Source organism: Otolemur garnettii, unplaced genomic scaffold, assembly GCF_000181295.1.
Source record: "Otolemur garnettii isolate 467f Iridium unplaced genomic scaffold, OtoGar3 scaffold00109, whole genome shotgun sequence".
Lineage (NCBI taxonomy): Eukaryota > Metazoa > Chordata > Mammalia > Primates > Galagidae > Otolemur > Otolemur garnettii.
This window is the reverse complement of record NW_003852504.1, coordinates 4,493,920-4,512,460: the sequence shown is the minus strand read 5'-3', so window position 1 is coordinate 4,512,460 and position 18,541 is coordinate 4,493,920. Positions and strand designations below refer to the sequence as shown.

At 37.9% G+C, this 18,541-nt stretch overlaps 1 non-coding gene across 1 annotated transcript; it reads right to left on the bottom strand.

Annotated features, from left to right (window-relative positions):
- Positions 1 to 348: 348 nt before the first annotated feature.
- Positions 349 to 457, bottom strand: LOC111727506. The gene has a single exon (XR_002775055.1). It is a non-coding gene; the product is annotated as a U6 spliceosomal RNA (small nuclear RNA).
- Between the last annotated feature and the right edge of the window lie 18,084 nt (positions 458 to 18,541).

Sequence of the window (18,541 nt, the reverse complement as noted above, 5' to 3'; positions counted from 1 at the left end):
AGCACACCCATCCCCTTCACTCCTCCCCTTTCCCCCCTCCCTTATTCCCTTTCCCCCACCTCAAATTGAATTGAGTGTTTCTCTTATGTGGGTATGTATTAGATTGTCTACTGGCTTCATATTAGAATTGAGTACATTGTATTCTTGCTTCTCCATTCCTGTGACATTTTACTAAGAAGAATGTGTTCCAACTCCATCCAGGTTAATGCAAAAGATGTAAGGTCTCCATCTATTTTAATGGCTGGATAGTATTCCATGGTACACATATACCACAGCTTGTTAATCTATTCCTGGGTTGGTGGGCATTTAGATTGTTTCCACATTTTGGTGATTGTAAATTAAGCTATGATAGATGGTCTACTGCAAATGTCCTTATGATAAAATGATTTTTTTTTAGGGGCCATGCTAATCTTCTCTGTATTGTTCCAATTTTAGTATATGTGCTGCCAAAGAGCGCTAAAACAATTTTTTTTTCTTCTGGGTAGATGCCTAGTAATGGGATTGCAGGGTCAAATGAGAGGTCTAATTTGAGTTTGATGATTCGGAACTTCTTAAAGTTATTAGAGATTAGTCAAGGAGACAGAAAGAAGGTGATTTGCTTTTAAGAGTTGAGGGACTGAACTAGTGGGCTTTTACTCCTGGTTCTGAGGGGTTAGTTAATGTTGAGAGTTGTATATTCAGTACTATGCTATATGGAATCTTTTGGGCTCTGTATGAACACAGTATACTGATACTTTCTTGTGGATTTAGCATAACTGATTAGTGAAAATCTCCCATGGTTCTCTTCTCTCTCCAACTATATATTTTTTTCTTCTCCTGCAAAATGTCAGATATACCAGAAAAGTAAGAAATCATTTTTTTAAAAAAAGAAAAGTTTTCCCCCCATTTGGGTAAATACACTAGTAGTGGATTACAGGAGCAAATGGTAGGTCTACTTTAAGTTCCTTGAGGAATCGCCATACTACATCCCATAGAAGTACCATTTGCAGTCACACCAACAATTTATGAGTGTTCTTTTTTTCTCTGCATCCATGCCAGCATCTGTTGATTTGGGACTTGACATAACCTATTCTTTTTTTTTTTTCTTTTTGACAGAGTCTCACTCATTCACCCTGGGTAGAGCGCTATGGCATCATAGCTCACTCTTGTGTCAGAAATATTTTGTAATTTCAACAACAATTTTTTTCCCAATCTCCCTCTCTCATGTTGAGTTAAGCAATAGTACAAAAGTATAAAAGGTTGTGCTTTTTAATTAAATCAATAAATTTTTTCTTTCTAAAAAAAAGAAAAAATTAATGAACAATTCTACATCCGTGTTTATAAATTTTTCATTCTTCACCTTCAAAAAACAACTAATATCCAGTTTCATAATTCAAATTGTAGAAAACTGAAATTTTCTTCCCAAAGATGTACTATAATCATCCCAATGAAATCTCATGGTAGGATATACCAATGTGAAGAAATCACAAGTGACAAATTATGTCAGTTCCAGTGACGGAAACTGCATTAGTTCGTCACTAAAGAGAACGCTTCAAGGTAGAGTGTGTGGGGATGTATTTTTATATACAAACTAAATGAAAATTAAATCAATTATCACAATAATTCAAGCCCCAATTCCCCAAGGTTTGCTTCAATTAGATAATTGATGCAATTAGGTGAAAGGTTTTGAGGTAGATTTTTCTGGTCTGAATTATCTCAAATTACTTTAATTCTCCACTTCACTTTGATTATGTAGACCTAGTTCATGCTTGAGTGTGAGTGAATTTAAGTGATTGTTATTCTGCTAGCTCCGATAATCCCTTGCTACATGGCCATGGCCATCTTTTTTCTCCCATAAAATGTGATCTGCAAACAATGTTTATAAGCCAATTTCAAGGACAAAACCACCGCTTTACAGAATAAGTGTGTAGAATTTGATATTTAATACTTAATGGGAAACAATTACTGGAAAGGAATAGTTAAATGAAACTGTTCAGGAGTGAGCTTTGCGGCCTCCAGTATTTCCCTCTTTGTGTTGCAAAGGCTAGGCTTAGAGAAAAAGTTGACTCAAGACAAGTAATACAAACTTTATGTAAACTTGGTCTTAACTGAAATAATTTTACACAAATAGAATGTATTGTGGCAAAAATGCCTGATTATCTTTAGGTCAGATTCTTAGCAGTATCTACCAGGTGTCAGGCAGAAAGTCAATAAGTGATGTACAACCCTGGAGTGAATGCGGCCTCCGGTCACATTCTATTGACTTAGAATTGTATATAAATCACGGCTTAGTAAGTTTGATTATCTTGTTTTTTCCTTTTTCTCTAGCAAAGCAATATTAGATTATTGAGGTGGGGCAGGAGGAAAAGAAAAGAGGGGGGTTTTATTCTACACACTAGGAAATGTCAGTGTAAGGAAGACAGGAGAATCTGGGGACATGAAGGGTGGGAGTAAACAGCCTAGAAAAATTCACCAAGACTTGAATTTTCATCCAAACAGAGTAATAATGATTAAACGATTAAGTATTATCTTTTAAAGAAGTCAGTCAGGGGAGTATGTGGTACATTTTGCAGATTTGTTTTAGCTCAAGTGACTGAAAAACATTTGGTATCAAAACAGATATGCTTCAGGTATCTGGAAATTTTATTTACAAGGAACTCTTAATTCCCTGATGGCCTCAATTCTCAAAAGTAGACTTGTAGAGCTGCCTGCCATTAATCTTATCTTAAAAGTTGACTAAGTCAAATGTAAAATGCGTGTCTCCTTTGAGTTTTTAATCCCTAGTCTAGGAATGTACCCCAGGATATTATCACTCAAAGGCAAAACAGATGCATGAATGTTCATTAATCTTGTTTTTTTCTGTCATAATGAAAAACTGGAATCACTGCCAATGTCCAACTGTGGAAGGCTGGTTATGAAAATACTAACAGGCTATTAAGCAAGATATTGTGGAAGGATATTTAGTGATATTTGGGAAGATATTTATAATATATTTTAAGTGAAAATTTAAAATACACATTGCAAAAGAACATGTAAGTGCAATCTCATTCCTTCTTTATTGTACATATTTAAGATGTAGAACTTGATGTTTTAGTATATATACATTATAAATAATAAAATAATCACTACAATCAAGCTGACATATCCATTACCTCACATAGTTACTTTAAAAAACTTCTTGTGGTGAGAATACTTGCTATCTACTCTAGTTTAGCAAATTTCAACTAGAAAGAACCTCTATAGTAGAACCTCTGTAAGTTGACAACCCAAGAGACTATAAAAAGCTGGTCAACATATGGAGGTGGGCAACATAAGGAACTAGGCCTACTGTACTGATATATGTGCATATCTCATCTATGAAAATTAGGTCAACTTAAGGAGGTGATCAATATAGGGAAGTGGTCAACTATGGAGCTTCTACTGTATATGGTTCTGTATTGTTACCTATAGTCACCATGCTATACATTAGATCTCTAGAACTTATCTATCTTACATAACTGAAACTCTGTACCCTTTGACCAACATCTCATTTCCCCAACCATCTTCTCCCTGGAAACTACCATTCTACTCTCTTCTTCTATGAGTTTACTGCTATGGACTCCACATATGAATGAGAACATGTGGTATGTGTCTTTCTGTGTCCAGTTTATTTCACTTGACATAAGGTCCTCCGGGTCCATCCATGTTGTCTCAAATAGCAAATTTCCATCTTTGATAAAGGCTGAATTATACTTCATTGTATTCATATATATATATATAGTTATCTCATTTTTGCATAGTCACGTTTGTATATGTTTAGATCTAGGAGAATATTTAGAAAGAGGTCTCCAATGTGTTTAAAATAATGTGGATTCAATGGTTGAATTGAAGTGATGAATGTATGTTCCTGATATCATGGGATATCATGATACTTTCAACTTTTCTGTATGTTTAAAAAGCATTGTAATAAAAAGTTGAAAGGAAAAAGTCTTCATCTGTTTAAGAACACTAAGACATGTCAAATTATAGGGTTTGCTGATTTGTAAGATTGATCACATCTGTCATCTTAAACTGTGTTTATGTATAAGGTATTATTGTAGAACATCAATGTCCGTCTGTTCAACTACCATTGAAATTAATGTCACAATTCCATCCCAGCTCTCCATTCCCTAATGTACACATCACTCCATGGCATGCATGTTAACTGAAGGTCCAGACTTGGAAAACCTCTCCTTCTCAGCTGTACATAATTTCACAGAACTCAGAGGGGACTGAGAACCTGCCCAGCAAAAATAATCACACCCAACAATGGGCTTCAGTCAATTTGGTAACTGGTTGTTTATGAAAAATAAAGTGACACTGATGACATGTATAAGAATGTAACTTAAATCATATCCTCACTTTTCAAACACAAGCATTAAAAAATAAAAACCAAACTATCTTAGCCAGGTGTTGTGGTGGGCACCTGTAGTCCCAGCTACTCAGGAGGCTGAGGCAAGAGAATCCCCTAAGCCCAAGAGTTGGAGGTCATTGTGAGCTGTGATGCCACAGCACTCTACCTAGGGCCACATAGTGAGACTCTAGCTCAAAAAAAAAAAAATACCCAAACTATCAGATGGGCTCCTCCCCACAAAATTCCTATTTCTACACCCAAGTCTTCAATTACTAGTGAATTTGACTGTTTTCTTTTAGGAATTAATATGTATATTGTTTCTCTACTTTTTGACTGAAATAGTCATTGATATGTCAGAGCTCTTTGTATGTTATATATAATAATTTTCTGTTATATGTAATGATGATTTCCCCCAGTTTGGCATTTACCTTTCATAGTGTTTTGACTACTTATAAATGTTTGTACTTACATATTAACATCTATCAATTGTTTATAGCTTCTGCCTTTTATGTCATTTTTAGAAAATCATTCTCCACTTCAAGGTTATAAAAACAAGATATTCACCTTTAGATTCTTCTAATACTTCTAGTGTTTCTTTTCTTTTTTTATATTTAAATATTTAAATGATCTGGAATTTATTTTGCTTTAAGGCACCATATAGAATCTAACTTAATTTTCCTTCCAAATTACCTGCCATTTGTTCCAATATCATTTATTGAATAATTCTTCCTTTTCCCCCCACTTTCTCCTAATACTTTTTCTGTATGCCAGTGAAAAGGAAAACATTATTTATTTTATTTTTACTTTACTTTACTCTTTACTTTTACTCTACTTATACTTTCTGAAGTATATGGGCTGTAACTTGGCCCTGATTTATAAGTCTGATGGTAATTTCCCTCCTAATCAAAAATTAACTTTGTATTTTGAATGTCTAATATTTGATTCTTCTTCTAACAGTGGTATACATGCAAATGGAAATCTGAACTCTTGTGCAAAATTTTTAAGTTTAGATTAGATTACACCCATATTAAAATCATTTTGCCAAGTCTCTTCAATCTTATTGAAAATTTTGTTTGCAAGCAGACATGTAAATATAGCACAATCTGAATCTGGGCAATAACTTTTCATACAACCTCAAGATTTTTTTATCAGCCATCAACTACGAAATATGACATTTAATTAAACTGATGTTATATAAATCAGCGTATAATTTTTACATATTTCTAAGCTCTATTAGGCCTCATCCTGGGAAAATAGATAGCAATGTGGTTCAATCAAATTTCTCAGTAGGGATATAGTCATTAGCAAGTTGCAAATCATCTGGCCAGGTAATCTTTACCATCTTTCAAAGTTTACTTTTCCTCTCTACCTTAGTAATTAAGAAAATGAGACTAAGAACTCAATGCCAGTGACTAATTGGAAAAATATGGTCTAGTATGCTCTGATGCAGAAAAATCACCTGATCCTAAGAATAATAACCAAACTTGTTAGCCTTTATAAAAAGAAGTAATCAGAGACATTTCCAATGTATCTTCAAATACATTATTGACACTTTTGAGGTTGTTTCTTGACAAATGTGCTGTAACAATGCTATTTTTATTTCTGTGAAATAAAGTATTTCTGTAGAATGATAGTATTTCTCAGGACTATTATTACACATAGTAAAATCTTTTGTCTTTTATTGGTGGTCAACATTATGTCATGAATTGGCCCATTTATAGAGCCTACATTCATGACTGAGCACTGACCTGGAAGAAGACCTGAGCCCTTGTCTTGACTCTACTTCTTTCTAGCTTGTTCTGTGTCCTTGGGCAAGTCAGTTTCATATTTGGGCCTTGTTTCCCTCATCCTCATCAAAAGGAAGAGATCGTTTCTGTAAGTTTAAGATTTCTTTCTGTTTTAGCTGTGTACATTTTAGGTTCACTGACATAGTTGCAAATTTATTTTGTAACTGCTACACGGAGAATCTGGTAGGTTTTGTCATTTGTGATATAAGTGGAACAAACATACAAATATATGGATTATGTACTTTCATGTCCAAATGTGATTTTTATGGGTGATACACAATTTTCCCTATCAATTGAAGAATGATTGATTGATTGTTACAGAGTGTGACATCTCTGTACCAAGCAAGCCAAAGAAATTCCCCAAAGGCTTGGATTTCCCTTTACTTTAAAAGTGCACAAAGTATAGGCTGTACCCTATGCCACCAGGTAAATGTCCAACTGACTTTTGGAAGGCCATGACATGATTTTTAAATAGAATCTAGATGGTAAGGTTAATTATAAAACCCCAATGCTTTAAAGAACTCCTTCAGTTTTTCTCATACTTAAAGATTTTAAAATTTGTTTTAAAGATGAAGAGCTATAATCAGTGTAAGAGTCTGGGAATCTCTACTTCCTACTAAAATGAATAAAAATAGAATGAGAAGATTGACTCACTTGATTTTATTATTATTTTATTATTTATTATTATATTATTATTTTATTATTTACTTTATATCTAAAGGACTGTGGGTGGTAGGGCTGAGGAATGACTGGGGACCAGATAGGGCTACAGAAGTGAAATTTCATGTCTCTGTCTCCATTATTTTTCCAACTTCTCCATATTGTACTTCTTGCTTCACAGAATAACTCAAGATAAAATGTCCATAATTAGTTCACAAAGTAAAGAGCAATCCTAAGATATTATAAATACTATTACTCCTCTCCTCTTCTCTCTCTTTTTTTTACTGCTGGGGATTCACTGAGGGTACAAAGAACCACAGGTTACATTGATTGCATTTGTTAGATAAAATCCCTCTTATAATTGTGTCCTGCCCCATAAATTGAAGACTTACGTACTACACTTTAATTAGATTCTTCCTTATAAATCATAGTAGCAGTTTTGTGACTCTCAAATATGTGACCTCCAATGAAAGAATCCCACTAAAGAACTCTGGGTTACAGAATTTGAGTCAGATGTTATTTTCACATCTGCTCTTGACCAGTACATTGAGAACATTCCCTTTTTTTGTAGGGTCAAACACAGGGCAGTGAGGCTGTCTCTAGGAAAGTCTATATCTCTTCGTATCTTTAGAAGGAAAGAACACGAGAACTCTAGCCATTTGCCAGCTAAGTCAGGCTAAAAAGTGCCTTCCCTAACTATGCAGAAATGAAAAGTAAAATGTATTTGGATTAGATTTTTCACAAGGCTCAGGAAACTACCTTTCTTCTTGATTTCTTAGTATTCGCATTCAACAAGATAGTCAGTGACAGGATGGGCTTATACATTTAGCATTTTTCTCTGTCATATCTAAAGCTAACAGCATACTTGTGCTATTTAGTCTTCATAATATCTCTATTTTATATATTTTTATTATTATTTTACAGATAAAAAACTGAGGTTCAGTTAGGTTATATGTCTTGCCCAGAATTAATCACCTAGGAATATAAAACAACCAGAACTTGAAGCTCAGACCTGTCAAACTCCGACCCTCCACTGTAGGGTTTGATATCTAGCTATGGTAGAAACTTCTAAAATACTTCCATTGGAGAGACTTGAAGAATCTCTCCTGGATGGGAAGAAAATGTGTTCATCAATGTAACTGTAATAGATACCTGCAATACTCAGAGGTAAGGGCTAAGTGAGGAGGAGCAGAAGCAGCTCAGATAAATGGGGACATTTTTATTGCCTTAAACAAACTTCTAGGAAACAGTACTTTATCATCCTGAGTTAGGCACCTATACACGATTTTGCATATTAACATTTCACCACTGAATAAAATGCACTTATTTCCAAAGGCTTCTTTTAGTCCAGTAAGACATATAACTTTCAGCCAGGCATGGTGATAGTGGCTGACATTTATTGAGTGCCTGCTATGAGCCAGGCATTATTCTAAACCTGTTTTCCTGAATTATGTCATTATCACAATCACCATGTGTAGTTGGTACTATTATTATACCCTTGTGGCAGATAAAGCAACTGAGATCCAAACATTTGAAGTGGGCTATTAAAGGTCTAACAGCCACAAAGTGGCAGAGCCAAGATTCCAATCTATAGGTCTTAAGGAAAAGACTTTTCTCTCAGTATAACTACTTTCCTCTCAAGAGAGCTAGAACAATCAAGATCCAACCAAAATGTTTTTTCTTTCAAAGAATACAAGGTAGCAGGCATTTGCAGGATTCATTCATCTAAGAAAGATGGTAGTTGTTAAATATTTATTGCTACCTTTCTTGGTGAACAGAAAAGATAAGTCTAGATAACACTGGTTACAGATCTTTGCCTTCACTTTTATTTCTCTGATAATCATGAAACCATTCCAAATCTGCACGTCTGTTATTGTACCCTTGCCTAGTGATTAAAGCAGTTAGCCAAGTCCTGGGATATTTGGCATGGTACAGTGATCACATCTCTTGCAGTCCACAAAACAAAACAACCAAATTCAGTGATCTCTTTGCCAGACAAATTAATCACTAATGTCTTAGCATAGAGTTTAAGAGCCTCCACAATCTGACTTCATTTTTCTTCACATTTTCTGTTCCCCATCTCCTTTCTATCTACCCCAGACTGCTACTGTTCCCTTCACAGGTCCATGCAGACGGTGACGGTTAATTTTATGTGTCTAGCTTGACTAGACTGTGGGATGCTCAGACAGCTGTTAAACATTTCTGGATGTGTCTGTTGAAGGTGTTTCTAGAAGAGATTGATACTAGAATTGGTAGACTGAGTAAAGCAGACAGCCCTCCAAAATGTGGATGGGCATCATTCAATCTATTGAGGGCCTGAATAGAACAAAGAGGTGGAGATAGGTTGAATGAATTCTTCCTAACTGTTTGAGCTGGGACATCAATTTAGTGCTCACCATTCTCAGGGCTTCAGACTCTGACTGAAATTTATACCATCAGCTCTCCAGCTCTTACACCTTCTACCTATATGTAGATGGCAGATTGTGGGACATCTTAGCCTCTAGAATCAGATGAGCCAAAACCTTATAATAAATCTCTCTCAATCTTTCTCTCTTTCTCTATTGTCTTATGAAGTCTAGACAATTAAGTTCATGAATTTGCCACTGTTGGCTTATGTTGGTAGCACTGTACTCAGTAAGGTTTCATAACCTTGGTACATCAATGTCTCACAGCTGTGTTTGTGTCAATGTGTGGTGGTGTCTTGCTGAGTGGTGTTCATTATTATTGTTGTGTGTTTTTGTGTCATATCAGAAAGAGTTCCAAAATTTCTTTGAAGGGTGGACTAAGCACTTCAGTGTGTTGCTTCCCATGTGGAGTACAGTGATAGAGTAGCATAGGACTTACAAGATGACCATAGTGATATCTAGCAATAAGATATGTAGCTCTTTTTCTAGGATGAGTTCTTGAACTTAATTGTCAGACCTGTATATGTGTGTGTGTGTGTATGCACACTTGCACACATATAGGCAGTCCCCAAGTTGTAAAAATCTGACATACAATCAACTCACACTTATGAATGGAGGCTATTATAGTAAGTTCCCATGTTACAAACATCCAACTGACATACAACTCACACTTATGAAGGGAGGCCATTACAGGTAATAGATAAACATACCTCTTCCAACTTACGTATAAACTCAATGTAAGAACAAACCTACAGAACCTATCTCATTTGTAACCCAGGGAATACCTGTGTGTATATACCGAAGGTGCCAAAACATGTCTACACATTTTAAGTAATGAAAAAATGTACTAAAATTGTAAAACCCAAGTCATGTTTGAGTTCTGCTGTTATAAAAGATACAATATACAAGATGACAAATATTATTGGTATATATTGAGTATATATTGGTATATATTGGGTATTAAAATTTTAATACAATTTTCTTTCTTAAATGTGTATACATTGTTTTAGCACCCTCTGTATATCACGTTTCCTTAGCTAGATCCCCCTCCTTTTCTTCACTTGTTTCCATTTTATCCATTTTTTCTTAATTTCAAGGTATTCTGAGAGTAGAAATATTTTTGGTTACATAGATCACTTTAGGAATGCCCAAGTCGTGGTTATAAGTGGGCGCATCACCCAGTTAGTATTCATTGTACCTTTAAGGTAGGTTTTCACCCATCATCTCCTCCCCTTACCAGCGGTTCTCAGCCTGTGGGTTGTGACTCACAGGAACTGTATTAAAGGGTCACAGCATTAGGAAGGTTAACACCACCTTATACCTTACTTGATTTCCATTGAGTTTCACTGCCCTCTATGCACATGTGAGCCAATCAGCTAGTTACAATTTAATGGTAAATACATGTGGTGTTTGTTACATTCTTTTTTTAAATTAAATCATCCCTGTGTACATTAATGAAGTTATGGGGTACAATATGTTGGTTTTATATACAATTTGAAATATTTTCATCAAACTGGTTAACATAGCCTTTATGGCATTTTCTTAGTTATTGTGTTTAGACATTTATATTCTATGGTGAGATCACACCTACGGTGCATCTTATAAGGGTACATGTTTTTTTATATTCTTTAGATACCTCACTTAGAATAATGGCCTTCAGGCTCATAAAAATTGTTGCATAAGGCATTAAGTCATCTCTCTTCATGACTGAGTAGTATTCCATGCTATATGTATGCCACATTTTATTTACCCACTCATGAATTGATGGGCATTTGGGTTGATTCCATATCTTTACAATGGTGAATTATGCTGCAATAAACATTTGAGTGCAGATATCCTTTCCATATACTGACTTTGTTTCCTTTGATAAATATCTATTACTGGGATGGCTGGATCAAATTGTAGGTCTACTTTTAGTTCTTTGAGGTATCTCCATACTATTTGCCAGAGAAGTTGTACAAATTTGCACTTCCATTAACACTTGTGAGTAAGCACTCCTCTCTCTGCATCTGTGCTAGCATCTTTGCTTTTGGATTTTATTTTTTATTTTATTATTTTATATTTGGGGGGGTTGTTTGTTTGTTTCTTGAGACATAGTCTCACTCTGTCACCCTGGGTAAAGTGCCATGGCATCATCATAGCTCACAGCAACCTCAATCTCTTGGGCTCAGGTGATCCTCTTGCCTCAGCCTCCTGAGTAGCTGAGTCTTTGATTTTTCTCTCAGCTAGACAGTTATTGGTGTATGGGGATCTTCCTGATTTGTGTACATTGATTTTGTAACCTGAGACTTTGCTGAATAAATTTATCAATTCTAGGAGTCTCTTGGTGGAACTCTTGGGGTATTCTAGATATAAGATCATATTATCAACAAAAGCCAACTATTAAACTTTATCTCTCCTGATTTAGACACACTTAATTTCTTTCTCTTGCCTGATTACTATGGCTAGGACTTCCAGTACTATGTCAAATAGAAGTGGAGACAATAGGAATCCTTGTCTTATTCTAGTTCTTAGTGTAAATGCTTTCCAGTTTCCCCCATTCAGCATGATGTGGCTATGGCTTTGTGTCATATATAGCTTTTATAATTTTGAGATATGCTTCTTCTATGCCTAGTTTGTTGACAGTTTTTCATGAAAAGGTGATGAATTTTGTCAAATGCTCTTTCTGCATCTATTGAAATGGTCATTTGGTCTTTGTTTTTGCTTCTGTTTATGTGCTGAATCACATCTATTTATGTATGTATGTTGAACCATCCTTGCTTCCTAGGGAAGAAGCCCACTTGGTCATGGACAGTGATTTTTTAAATATTTATTTATTAAATCATAAACACATAGATCATGTATACATTAATGTATTTATAGGGTACAATGTTCTGATTTCATATAGAATTAGGAACACTTACATCACACTGGTTAATATATACCTCATCTTGTTTACTTAATTATTGCGTTAAGACATTTATGTTCTATACTAATAGATCCAATATGTACCCTTGTATTATGCACCATAGGTGTGAAGGCACAAGGTGGTGAGGGGAAGGCAATGTGAAGGGTACATTTGATGTGAAGGCACACTGAGGAAGGATACCCCACCATTCACCCTCCCTCAATCTAACCTCCCCCCTGACAGTGATATTTTTGATGTGCTGTTGAATCTGATTTGCAAGCATATTACTGAGGATTTTTACATTTATATTCATAAGGGATATTTATCTGTAGTTTTCATTTTTTGTTGCTTACCTTCCTGTGTATAGTATCAAGGTGATACTGGCTTTGTAGAATGAAATGGAGAGGATTCCCTCCTTCACATCGCCTTACCCTGCCATGTGCCTTTACATAGCTTCCCCCACACCCTGCCTGCCCCTGTGTGCCATAACATTGACTCCCCCTCACTGTGCCTTTACATTGCCTTTCCCCCTGACCCCCCCACATGTGCCTTAACATTGCCTTCCCTCAGCCCATGGGCCTTCACATTGCCTTCCACCCCACCCCATGTGCCGTCACATCACCTTACCACCCAGTATGCCTTCACGACTTCCCCCTTTCACATTGACTTCCCCTGCCCCCATGTGCCTTTACATTGCCTTCCCCCAGTGTGCCTTCACATCAAATCCACCCCTTCACAGGGACCTCCCCTGTGCCTTCACATTGCCTTCCCCTCACCATCTTATGCCTTCACATTGCCTTTCCCCAACCCGTGTGCCTTCACATCACCTCCCCTGCCCCTGTGTGCCTCCCCATCGATTCCTCCCTTCACATCTACTTGCCCTGTGCCTTCACATCACCTTCCCGCAGGCCCATGTGCCTTCACATCAAATTTCCTCTCCCCACTCCCCACGTGCCTTCACATTGGCTTCCCCTGCCACCACCTCCTGTGGGCCTTCACATCAACTTCCCCCCACCCCGTGTGCTTTCACATCGCCTTAACCCTCAGTGTGCCATCACATCGATTGCCCCCCTTCACATTTACTCCCCCCCTTCACATTGACTTCCCCAGTGCCTTCACATTGCCCTCCCCTAGCCTCCCCCCGTGAGCCTTCACATCACCTTCCCTTTGCCCCCATGTACTTTCTCATTGCCTTACCCTCACCCCATGTGCCTTCACATTGGTTCCCCCCTTCACATTGATTCCCCCTTCACATCAACTTCCCCCGTGCCTTCACATATCCTTCCCCCACCCCCGTGTGCCTTCACATCAAATTCCAACCCCATGTGTCTTCACATCGCCTTCCCCTGTGTGCCTTCACATTGAATCTACCCCTTCACATTGACTTCCCCCCTTCACTGTTGACTTCACCGAGTGTGCCTGCCTTCACATCATGTTCCCTTCACCCCTGTGTGCCTTCATATCTACTTCCCCCACCCCCTTCTGCCTTCAGAGGACCTTCCCCCGACTCCTGTGTGCCTTCACATCGCCTTCCCTCATGTGCCATCACATCTATTCACCTCCTCCTTCACATCAATTTCCCCCTTCACACTGACTTCCCTGTGCCTTCACATTGCCTTCCCCCACTCCCGTGTGCCTCACATGACCTTATCCCCCACCCTTGTGTGCCTTTACATGACCTTCCCCATGCCCATGTGCCTTCGCATCAAATTTCCCCCCATCTGCCTTCACATCACTTTCCACTGTGTGCCTTCACATGGAACTCCTACACATCTGACTTCCCCCCTTGGCATTGATTTCCCCTCATGCCTTCATGATGCCTCCTTCCCCCTTGTGCCTTTACAATACCTCCTTCCCCCGTGTGCCTTCATGTCGCCTTCCCCTACTCCCACGTGCCTTCACATGACCTTCCCCTTACTGTGTGCCTTCACATTGCCTTCCTCCTGCCCCTTGTGCCTTCACATTGCCTTTCCCTGTGTGCCTTCACTTTGCCTTCCCCCCACCCCGTGTGCCCTCACATTGCCTTCCCCCTCACCCGTGTGCATTCACATCGACTGCACCCCCTTCACATTGACTTCCCCCATGCCTTCGCATCTCCTTCCCCTGCCCGTGTGCCTTCATATTGCCTTACCCACCCCCACCATGGGCCTTCACATCGCTTCTCCCCATGTGTCTTCACATTGATTTCCCCCGTGTGCCATCACATCACCTTCTCCACCCTGGTGTGCCTTTACATCACCTTCCTGCCATGTGCCTTCTCATCGCCTTCTCCCATGTGCTTTCACATTGCCTTCCCTCCGTTTGTGTCTGTCTGTGTCCAACTTTCCCTTTTTTGTGAAAACATCAGTTATACTGGATTTGAGCCAACTATAATGATCTAATTTTAATTTGGTTACCTCTATAAAGACCATATTTCCAAATAAGATCACATTCTGAGGTACCTGGGATTAAGCCTTCAACATATTTTTTCTGGAAGGATACGGTCACACACAAGCACACACACTGTCCTCAACATTAGTAGTTAAGTGATGTAAGTTCAAGGTCTTAGTCATTAACATTCAGAAAATGTTTTTTATTCTTTATTAAGGGAAGGTAGATTACTAGAGAGGAGGGAACTACCCCTTTTTGTTATTAATATATGATGTATAATACTATTATGTATGTATTATGTATAATACTATAATACATGAACCTTTCATAGTTATTTTGAATGTTATATGTTGTATTGTTGAAATATTTATATATTGTAATATGTAAATGATGAACTATTTGCATCACAAGCTATTACATTATTTTTCAATCACATAACTAAGTGGAAAAAGAAGGCACTAAACTAAGATTCTGTTCTAAGTTTTTTGTTATTGCTAGGATAAGGAATTATTACACCCAAAGTCAAATCTTTGTTATATGAAAAGTACAGGTGAGAGAAATGAATAGTAATATTTGCCAGTGAAATATTCTATCTTATGTGGAGATGGGGTCAACTGTAAAGCACTTTGGGGAGCACTCAGGCTGGGGGATGCTGAAACAAAACTGTGATCTGAGAAGAAAATAATATGACTTCAATTTTTTGAATTTGTTTAGCCATGTTTTGTATCATAAGAAATTATCAGTCTTGGAAAATAGTCCTTGTGCTGATGATATATGTGTGTGTGTATGTGAGTGTGTGTGTGTATACATATATATTGCAATCTATCGATTGCCTGGGCACCAAGTGGTGCTGTTGTGTTAGGAGATGGAGAACATATGTTTTTTTGCTGTGAAATATTAGGGCTGGTAGGTACTCTCTAGAGGCAGAGGAGAAGATTATGTCCTGTCTTCCTGACTTAGTTCCCCTCAATCAGGGCCTGATTGTTTCGTTGGCATTTGGTCCCTGTGGATTTAGGTCCTAAAGCTTTTCCAGATTCCAGAGGGGGCATGTCACACACTGCCCTCCTGACAATTCCTGGGGCTACTTAGCTCACCCCAAGGGTGGTTGTCCAAGCTCAGCAGGTGCACCAAAACTGACTGTGTACCAAGATCCTGTATATCATTTGTCCCACACAGACTTCCCAGAATGGTGGCACTCAGCTAGCAGCCAAGCTGATGGGACATCCACCCTACTGGTATTCAATCCCGGCTGGTGAACACTGTTCAAGTCCACCCACTCATTTAAGCCCTCCAAGGCCACTCCAGTGAGCAGATTAGCCCCAAATGAAAAAAACTGCAGGACAGCCCTTTCTTGTCCTCAGTCCTCTGTGGGCAGGCTGGCCAGTAGTCCCCACTCTTTTCCAGGCACTCACCTTCTGTGCTGATTTTCTTCAGGCCAAGACCTCCTTGTTGGCTCCTGTAGTCTACCACAGCTTCACTGTGTCCCTAGCATGATGTCTCTGGGTGGATTCCCCCAGCCAGAGATGGTTAGAGTTTTCTTTCCCCTGCCTTGCTATGAGTGGCTAGTAAAGAGATATTTCTAGTCTGTTATCTTGGTCTGGCCTGTACTATTGTTGATTTAAAGTCAATTTTATATAATATGAGAATGGTTTCATCTGTTTTCTTTTTGTTACCATTTGCATGGAAACATTGCATGTTTTTTCTCACCCCTTAACCTTTAGTCTGTAAGAGTCCTTGTAGGTCAGATGTTTGTGCTGGAATAGTTGGTACTTATCTCATATTTTCTTATCCATTCAGTCAGCCTATATCTTCTGAGTGGATAGAATTTTAAAGTGGGATGCTGTTCTGTTCATAATGTTGGGTAGTGCAATATTGCTTTGTTTACCTATTGTACTATAGTAATATATGAATTCTAGACTTGAGCTTTTGGGTGGTTTTACACTGGTGGGTCACCATTGTGCTGACCCATGTATAATGCAGTGCTGAGCATTTCCTGCCGGGCAAGTCTGGTCTTGAGAAATTCTATCAGTGTTTGCTTGTCTAGAAAAGTCTATTTCTTCTTCATTTACTTAGTTTTCAGGATACAAAATTCTAGAATGGCAGTTCTGTTTAAGAAGACTAACTTTTGGGCACCAATCCCTTCTGGCTCATAAGGTTTCAGTTGCGAAATGTTCAGTTAGCCTCATGGGTTTCCCTTTGTGAGTTAATTTATAGTCACCTCATGGCTCAGAGAAATTCCTGATTTGTGTTGACATCAGCCAGTCTGATGACTATGTGTCTTGGTGATGGTCTATTTGCAATAAATCTTCCAGGTGTTCATTGAGCTTCTTATACCTGGATGTCTAAATCTCTAGCTAGACCAGGGAAGTTTTGCAGTATTATTCCTTCAAATAGGGTCCAGCCCTTATTTTATTTTCTTCTTTATCTTCAGAGATCTATTATTCTTATATTTGGCTGTTTTACATAATCCCATATTTCTTATAGGCTTTGTTCATTTTATTTCTCTGTTCATTATTTCTGACTGACTGAATTAATTCAAAAGAGTTGTCTTCAAGTTCTGATATTCTTTCTTCTGCCTGGTCTAGTCTATTGTTAAAAACAAACAAACAGAGGGGGGAATGGGTGGAGGGAGGGGGATTTGAGGGTTCACTTCTGTGGTTCATCTTATAACGGTACAAGTGAATCTTTCTATGAGCAGAATATGAACGTTTTAACACAATAACTAAGAAAATTACATGAAGGCTATGTTAACTTGATGGAAGTGTTTCGGATTATTTGTGAAAACACCACACTATACCCCAGAAGTGCATTAATGTACACAGTTACCATTCAATAAAAAAACCAACCAACCAACCAACCAAACTTTCCACTGTGTTTTGTATTTCCTTAAATGAATTTTTCATTTCCAGTAGTTATATTTGGTTTTTTATTTATTTTTGACCATATTTTTGGTTTTATTGTAATAAACTTTTTAAAATTTCAAATTAATATGAAAGTATAGATTTTTAGGTTATAATGTTCTCACTTCCAACGTAAAGTTCAAGTTTCAGAAGAGTGGTTATTTTTTAATATATCAATCTCTTTAGTTAAATTTTCATTTAACCTTGTTTTTCTGGTTTCTTTGAATTCATTTTCCATTTTCTCTTGAGCTTTCTCGTACTCCATATTTGGAATTCTTTATCGGTCACTTCAATATTTTCATATTTTTGGTATTCATTGCTAGAGAGCTGGTGTTCCCTTTTGAGGGTGTCCTATTGCTCTGATATCTCAAGAGTTCTTCACTGCTTTCTTCTTCTTATCTGGAATAGCTGATGCTTTTTATTTTGTATTTTCATTTGTTCAGATAGGGCCATCCCTCATCCCCATTCATATAGGTGTGTTTGATATTTGTAGCATATGTTGGTCAAGAACATTTGACTTCATTTGTGGGTACTTTGATGGCAGTGATCCAGGATTTAGATCGATGCCTTAATTATAGATATCCTTAGTGTAGTTGTTTTCTCAGTTGCTAATTGTTTGTAGGATGTAGCAGTGTTGTACTAAGTTCATGGGCAGATTTCCTGTCTCTCTTTGATGAGAGAAGATAGAGGTCATTGAAATCCTATCACTTTTCCCAGCTCTGTAGTCTTCTTAGTAGTTGTATTGGCAGGCCCAGTTTAATTCCTGAGACAGTAGGTGGAGCTTGTGGGGAAGAATCAATCTCTCCACATATGATTGAATCAGTAAATGTTGTAAAGGGCTGTAAAAATTGACCTCATTAGGTGAAATTTTCTGGAAGGAACAAGCTACAGTATTGTATTGGGGACCTGTAACTGACTCTAGTTCCACAGGAGGAGCAGTTGAATGCTCCATGTGGTGGGTGGAGCCCTGGAAGATTTAGGGTGTCCTTGTTCTCTGCTAAAATGGAGGCCAATGGGGGAGTAAGGCTAGGTTGGACTGGGTTTGGTGAGCTTACCCTCAGACTCTTCAAAGTCTGCTAATGTAGCTATTTTGGCAGGGTTAAAAGATCTGTTCCCATCTTATGGGGAAAGCTGCCAGGGAGAACCTGAAATGGATTTACCCAACTATAAAGTATGCTTGG